Raw genomic sequence first — 8,302 nt, forward strand, 5'->3', positions numbered from 1 at the left:
CTTCACAGTGATTTAAACTGGAGCAACACATTTAATCAGGCCAATATATTTTCCTGTAACGTCCCAGACTTCTGGTGACACAGCCAATTGGAGAACGGAATCCACATCATTTGTATGAAATACAGTTCCTTTTGGAGTATAGTGAATTGAACAGTTGAGCTTGCACAACAAATCTTGTCCCAACAAATTAACTGGACTTGAAACACACACAAAATATGTGTGTAAATCCTCAAAGTAATCTATTTTCTCAGGTACAGGTTTCGTTTCTGGCATTGACATCTGCTTCTTTGCAACTCCCATGACTTGGATTCTTTCTCCCAATAGGGGTAGGTTTGGAAATTCTACTGTTCTCACAGTGGAACGGGTAGCACCAGTGTCAGCAAAAATTAGATGGGCGTGCCATTTACTTAACCATCCACATAGGGACCGCTCTGGTTTATTGCTAAGCATGCGCCAAGCATGCATTTCTCCACCCCCTCAGGCACTGTCACTGGGTCAGAGCTGAGACTGCATCATCTATCTGGATCCGAGAATATTATTGAGACAAATTCTGATTTACAAGGTTCTCTGTATTTGCATTGAACCCTTGATTTGAATTACGGATGGAAAATAGTCACACGCGATTTCGCAGAGCAGTAAAGACCTGGCTCTTTGACCTCTAATTCTTCTGTCTCATGTTGTCTGTCTGTCTCTTAGCGCCGGGAAACCCTTACGGGTAGCTGTCGCGCTCAACAAAATCAATTAAAAATAAAAAATAAAAAAAATTATGTCTCTGAACTTTGCCATTCCTTGGAAGCATCGGGGCTTGGGGTACATTCAAAGCTTGATTCCTTTCTCTGTGACCCTGTGGAGTATGAGTCATGCCATTTCCCTGTGATTGTGCATGACCAGCATTCTGAACCTGTCCTCCATGTCCCTGATTAACTGGACTGAATCAACATTCACACTTCCAATGCTCTAACTTGCAGCAAACGTGACATGGATTGGTCTTTTTCAATACAACAATTGAAAGACCCGACCTCTACCTTGGTGTGCCATACCCTGTTGTTGTACTCCACCTAACGCTTGCATCGGAGGGTTTTGCTGATAACCTCCCTGCATGGCAGACATGCGGTCAACACCTGATTAATTCTTAACAGCTTTCATTTGTAAAACCATCAATTTCTCCCTAGGCTTCTTATGCTTCATTTCGATCTCATCTCCACAATATGCTGCATACGAGAGGAATTTCATCTACAGGCTTTGCTTGCCAATAAATCAAATGCTGCTGTATATAGCCATATACAAATCAATAAACAAAATGTCCCATATCCTTATCAGACACACTTTTCATTCCTCTGTACTGCTTGAATGCCAGCAACAATCTTTCATAATAGGCATATACTGCTTCTTACAAATGTTGGAAAGTTCGATCTATTTTCACCCAATCAATTCCTTTAGGGTTAATTTTCCCTTTTCAATAGGTGATTGCTTGATTATATTTCTTCATCACATAAACAGATGGTGCACCTGTACAAGCATTTCTAACTGGTTCTGTTTCAGGCCATTTGACAACAATTTTACATTTTGTCCACAAATCACTTAGAACTACAATGTCAAAAAAGTACCCAAATCCTTTCACAGAACCTTCAAAACCTCTCCAAACTGTTTGACCTGTTTGTACCATTCAACTGGACTATCTTTCAATTTGGTAAAACATTTGTAAAGGACAATATGTCTGGCCTAGTCCAAGGGACATGTACATATCCTCCTCCAGGTACTTCTCTCATAGGAAGCATCCGTATTTCTTCACCCCTTCATCTTCAATAGCTGGGAGCATAAGCACTGTAACCTTCTTTGTATCCTTCTTCTTAGCCCATCGACCTTCCCATTTTTCTAATTCTCTCCATTTCTTAAGGTTAGCTTGCAATTCCTTAACTTGCAATCTCATTCCTGAAGGTCTCATGTTTTCAATATCTCTGTACCTGAAATCTACCCTATAGGGTTTCTGCAATGCCTTGGATTTCTATACATCTACCCTTGATTTCTGAGCCAATTCGGACAACTTCTTATGAGTGCTTTGAGAACGTCTAGTAAGGTCTTTATAAATGAACAGTAGTTCATCGTCCTAATAAGCGCCTATCCTGGCTTGGCTGTTTCTTCCTACAATCATCTCTTCCAGTTCTACTTTAAGTTTTGCCATATCAAGAAACCTAGGGGCATATTATCAAGCAGTGAGTTAAAATTATCGCCGTTTTAGCAGCAGAAAACTGCTGCTAAAGCGGCGATAATGGGCTTGATAATATGCCCTGGCAAATATGCCCTGGCAAATACCAATAGAAGCCCATGTTCACACCAGAACATGGGTTTCTATTGGAATTATCCAGGACATATTATCAAACCCATTATCGCCGCTTTAGCAGCAGGTTTCTGCCGTTAAAACTGCGATAAATTTTAACGCCCTGCTTGATAATATGCCCCCTAGTTTTATTTGCTCTATTATTTCCAGCATCTTTATCATTTGCATCAGTATCAATACCTCTAAGCCAATCATCATTTTCTTGAGATGAGGGACCTGTTTGTTCTTTTGATGTATTCAGAAACAAACACCCAGGACAATCTTCTTTTCCTGCAATAGGTGTTGAATGTAAATGGGATACATCAGAATCTGGCGTTCCAAAGGGAAGAGTGTTTTCCTTGGCACTCTGAGTTACTCGTGAAGAGACCTCATTATTCTAGGTTATATAGAAAGGTTGCGTTTGCCTCGATTTGCCTTTTGAAGAATTAAGTTGAGCTGAATGTACAGATAAACACACATTCATTCCATTTGAGAGGTCAGCTGGAGTTGGTACCAAGGGTGTCTGTGTAGCCTGTCTTAGTCTCAAGTCACCAGGAGTAGAGGTTAGATAATGTATCCTACTAGAGACAGCCAAATTGTGTACCTGACTCCCCCCTTTTCTAGCCTTATCTCAAGGGACTACAGGACCTATAGTTACTGTAACCGCTATCATGTCCGGAGCATTGTGAACAGTCTGATTAGCAGTGTTTGGTAATTCAGCATTATCTTCTATTGGCACGGAAGGTGTGTGAGGATCTTGATCTACAGGTACAGCAGGTGCATCCGGAAATTTCCCAAGATATGAGTTTGCTTGATTCGGGGACTCACTCCCATTATAAGGTGGTGGGTGATTCATCAATAATTAATTTTTTAAATCATCATCAAATTCACTATCTCCAGCCAGAGCAAGTGTTGTTGTCTCTTTGAGGTGTTTTTTCTTTTCTTTTCACCTCCCTGACCCTTCTTTCTCTGTAACTAGTACAGAATATATCCTAGTTTCCCTACTATATCAGTTCTCTAAGACTTTTGTTGTTCATCCCTCCTGGCCTCATTGTATCTATTCAGGGTATTCTTGTACCTTCCCTGATATTTCTGGTTTTCCTTTTAGTGAACTAAGTGCTCCCATTCACTAAGTGCTTCGAATTGCATTGGTCTATGAAGTGTTTTGATCTCATACAATTGTCTCCTCAAATTTTAAAGAATTCCAACATTAATTGTTCCATATTGTGTAAAAGCCAAGGGAAATTGTTTTCTTATCTGCGCACTCCCTTATCTAGTACAAGTTTTCAATTAATAATAAATTGTTTGCACAATGTTTGTGTGCTGCTTGGTTGTAAGGCAGCCAGCCCAAAAGTAACAATCAACCTCTGGTGGATAACTCCACTAGTTTACCAAGCGCACTCCAGAATGTTTAAAGTATAAAAATTTTAAACAGTTGATAACCTTAATGTATCAATTGATCACACGAAAGAAAAGATTTCTTCTTCAAAAACATATATTTTATATGATCTTTTGCATGTAAATCTTATTTGTTTCAACAAATCAGTCTTAAATTCAATTAATGCAAAATTTGAAAAATAATAATAACTTGATATCTCCAAAATACAGTATTTCTATAGTGACTATTATACAGAGAAATATTCTGATGCAATGAAAAACAAAGTTGAGAAGTAGGCCCAATGCATTTCGGGGGGAATCCCTTCTTCGGGGGCACTGCAAAAATGAAACAATATATGAATAACTCACATTTACATTCCTTATATTAAACTAAGAATATAATGAACAACTGATTAGATGCGAAGGCAGTTCGAGAAAAACAACTAATAGTGCATATGTTGGTTCAGACATCTAAGTTACAACATCATTGTGTGGAACACGTACACTGTGGGGATCTTATCCAGGTCAAAAATAGAAAGGCACAAAAGATGAACAGTGAACTTAAGAACTCTACCGCAATTAGTAAATATTACGAAGATAAGTTATAGACAAATAAGTAGGAAAAGCTCCAGCGTGTGAACTTCATGCTAAATGAAAACAATATTCTGCCATGCTGTGTATGTTTGTAAAAACAAAAAGGTAACTGTTTACTCACATCTCAACTAATCAAGAGTTACATGGTAGTCTGTCGGTACTCCAACCGTGTAGAAATGACAAATGCAAGTCTTTAAGCTAAGGACCAAAACGACAAGATATGTATGTGTCAGCCACTCGTAATCAATGTACTTTATGACACGGTAACACTATACTCATAGGAGTGTAAACTTACTTGGTGCTATTGTAACTGTGGCTGAAAAATCGCTAAGCTCAGTTGAGGTAGTATATAAGGACTGTGTTCAATCGTGCATAACCGCAGAATCCATCTCTGCTCAAGCGTAGACCAACACTGCAAAGAGACTCTTGGTACTCTGTTATCTGTGGTACAATAAACAGAGAAACATGAGGAACTTCCCTTGCCAAGTGAGTGTTGTCCTAATCAAACTGCGTCGTCAGTTTGAACGAGGTGGTTCTTACTATCGTGAGCATAAGCGATATCATTCTTAACAACTAACTGACATGGACAGCCTTAGCAACAATTAATACCCTAATAACAAAATCACTTCTAAATGCCATGTCTCTAAATCTTAACAAGTAACAAGTTGCTTCAAAGGGATCTTGTGACTGCATGTCTAGATAACCGTTTAATATTAAGGAGTTACTAAGCTTACAAAATACGCCCAACTGAGTACCTAAACCTTGCATTTCTAAACTCTGTGGTAATATGGCCGGGATACCCGTCACCCCCTCCCAACACAATCCCCAAGAATGGGAAGACGGAAACGGTTCTTGAACTTTTGGAAGGCGGGAGGGAGTTACCCTCCCGGCCGTATTTATTAAAATATGAAACAAAAATGAAAACATTAAAATAACAGTTTCATATCATGTACAATTTCATTTATACATTACGATGTTTATTGGCTAACCTTAACATATCTCTAATACAAAGGTTCTCCTAGCCGATTCTAAAACATCCTGTAAATGCATTTCTCAAAATTGAAATTGTACATCCTAACATTACGGGCCAACGGCAAGGTCGTAACCGGTGTCAGATTCCTAATACCAGAACTCCCCCCCTTACTTGTGAGGGGCGGGCGCACAGAGGACTGTACCTCTGTGCCAACTTCCAATTTCCCTTGTCTTAATGGGGGCCCCATATTTACTCGACGCCATCTTGGTGGTCGTCCGAGGACTCGTGTGAGGTGTCTAGAAGGTAGCGTAGACCCCCCTCCCACCCCACACTGCTTACCACATCCGCCGTCGTGGATGTCCTGGCCCCGGGAAATTCCAAGGAGGGGCCCGTAGCCCCTCCTCCCCAGGGAGGGGCCTATGACCGCCTTCCCTTTCGGCGGTCCCATCCTTAGAAGGGTACCGCCTCCCCGTGTGAGGGGCCAATGGCCGCCTCCCCCCGGGCGCTCCCATCCATAATGGGTGGCGCCCCACCTCTAGGTGGGGCGCCACCTAGAGGTGGGGCGCCCACCAATTACTGCTCACCGATCATGACCTTACCGCCCGACCAAAAAATAAATACGACATTTTTTAACCTAATGAGGATGAAATAATAGTTATGCTGGGCATTTCGACTTATAACTTTTATTCAAGCAATACCCTCTTTCAACTCAGTTGTGATACCATCCTTAAGTACATGCAAACAGAGCAACCATTTTATTGTCACATCAAAATTCCAAACTTTATTAAACACAACCTGAAAAGAGATAATACTTCATTAATCGACATTATTGTACTAAAAACGCTGTCATCAGGGGCTGGTGGGTGGGTCAAAATTGGCTCTTGGTTCCGTCTCGGGCTCACGTGCAACGAAGAGGTGCAGCTTCCAAGCACAGGAACAAGAGGATGCTTCTTTGGATTGTCGCTCCTTTTATTCTTCTTTGGGAGGGCGTGGACCCTCCTCCGACCGCCTACGGGGCGTGGCCGATGGTGTAGGTGTCTAGGACAACCCCTCTTGGGCGGGAAAAGGCGCGCCCCGGCTACGCCGCTTCGGGCATACCAGCGGTGACACGCCTCCCGCCCAAAATGGTTTCCCGGGGGGATCGGGGCACCCGACCATACGTTCGGGGGGACCGAGTGGTCGCCCCTTTCCATATGGCCGGGATACCCGTCACCCCCTCCCAACACAATCCCCAAGAATGGGAAGACGGAAACGGTTCTTGAACTTTTGGAAGGCGGGAGGGAGTTACCCTCCCGGCCGTATTTATTAAAATATGAAACAAAAATGAAAACATTAAAATAACAGTTTCATATCATGTACAATTTCATTTATACATTACGATGTTTATTGGCTAACCTTAACATATCTCTAATACAAAGGTTCTCCTAGCCGATTCTAAAACATCCTGTAAATGCATTTCTCAAAATTGAAATTGTACATCCTAACATTACGGGCCAACGGCAAGGTCGTAACCGGTGTCAGATCCCTAATACTAGAACTCCCCCCCTTACTTGTGAGGGGCGGGCGCACAGAGGACTGTACCTCTGTGCCAACTTCCAATTTCCCTTGTCTTAATGGGGGCCCCATATTTACTCGACGCCATCTTGGTGGTCGTCCGAGGACTCGTGTGAGGTGTCTAGAAGGTAGCGTAGACCCCCTCCCACCCCACACTGCTTACCACATCCGCCGTTGTGGATGTCCTGGCCCCGGGAAATTCCAAGGAGGGGCCCGTAGCCCCTCCTCCCCAGGGAGGGGCCTATGACCGCCTTCCCTTTCGGCGGTCCCTTCCTTAGAAGGGCACCGCCTCCCCGTGTGAGGGGCCAATGGCCGCCTCCCCCCGGGCGCTCCCATCCATAATGGGTGGCGCCCCACCTCTAGGGATCATCCAATTACTGCTCACCGATCATGACCTTACCGCCACAGGCCGAATAGTTGACCGGCTATCCGGACCCCCCACAAAAGCTCCTACTAAAGGTCATGGCTACATAAACTCTTTAACCAACTAAGTCTCCTATGAGTAAGACATTACCCTCCCGGGACAAATGGACCCCATCCTCCAAATACATATGGTCCCCCCGGATACACCCGTGTGGAATACAATGCAATTTACCTGTACGAAACAACCTACCCATTTTGTTATTAACCTTCTTTACCGACTGGTTCAAAGCTGACACAGAGAGGGCCCCCCGCCACACCTTCCGAGGAATCATGTGTGACCATGCAATTGTGCACCCCGGAACCCTTCTCGCCAACCAACTTACTGTGGACAAAATTGACTCGAGAAGTACTCGTCGACCAATGGTCACCAAATCATTGCCCCCAACATGCACTATGATTACAGATGGCGGTGACCTCGTCCGCCCTAACAGTCCCTCAATAAAACTTTGAAACTGGTCAATACAGAGCCCGCCCCTTCCGTGGAAGATCACCCTGTACCCGTATTCCCCAGCCACGTGAATCATGTCACCTGCTTTGAATACGTCAGCGGCGCTGATCTGCCTGCCTGATGTAGTGGTACCAGGAATTTCAGGACATACTCCTCCTGCCCCCACTGCTCCCCCCTAGCTGCACCCAAAAATGACCAATAGGAACGGAACGCCCCTTCATAAGCCTTCCTTGTCCTGGGTGCTAGACTCTCTCCCACGAGGTTTTGTAATCCGGGGCACCGAGCGACCAGAGAGCTTTGGGAAATGGTGCCGCCACCAAGTCCGCTGAGGGCAGAAAACCCCGGAAGGCCTGCATATGGGAACGAGAAAGTGCATCAGCTGCCTGGTTCAGTACACCCGGCACGTGTCTTGCCCTAAAGTGGACGTTTAGTCTCATACATAACAGGACAATTTCCTTCAGCAATCTCAAAATCCATTTGCAGCGTGCTGCCTGATTATTGATACATTCCACAACAGTCATATTATCAGACCAGAACACCACAGAGCGATCACGAAACCCCTCTGGCCATGTTTTTAAGGCCACCAGAATGGGGAACAGCTCAAGAAACCCAATGT

Source organism: Lissotriton vulgaris, chromosome 5, assembly GCF_964263255.1.
Source record: "Lissotriton vulgaris chromosome 5, aLisVul1.2, whole genome shotgun sequence".
NCBI lineage: Eukaryota > Metazoa > Chordata > Amphibia > Caudata > Salamandridae > Lissotriton > Lissotriton vulgaris.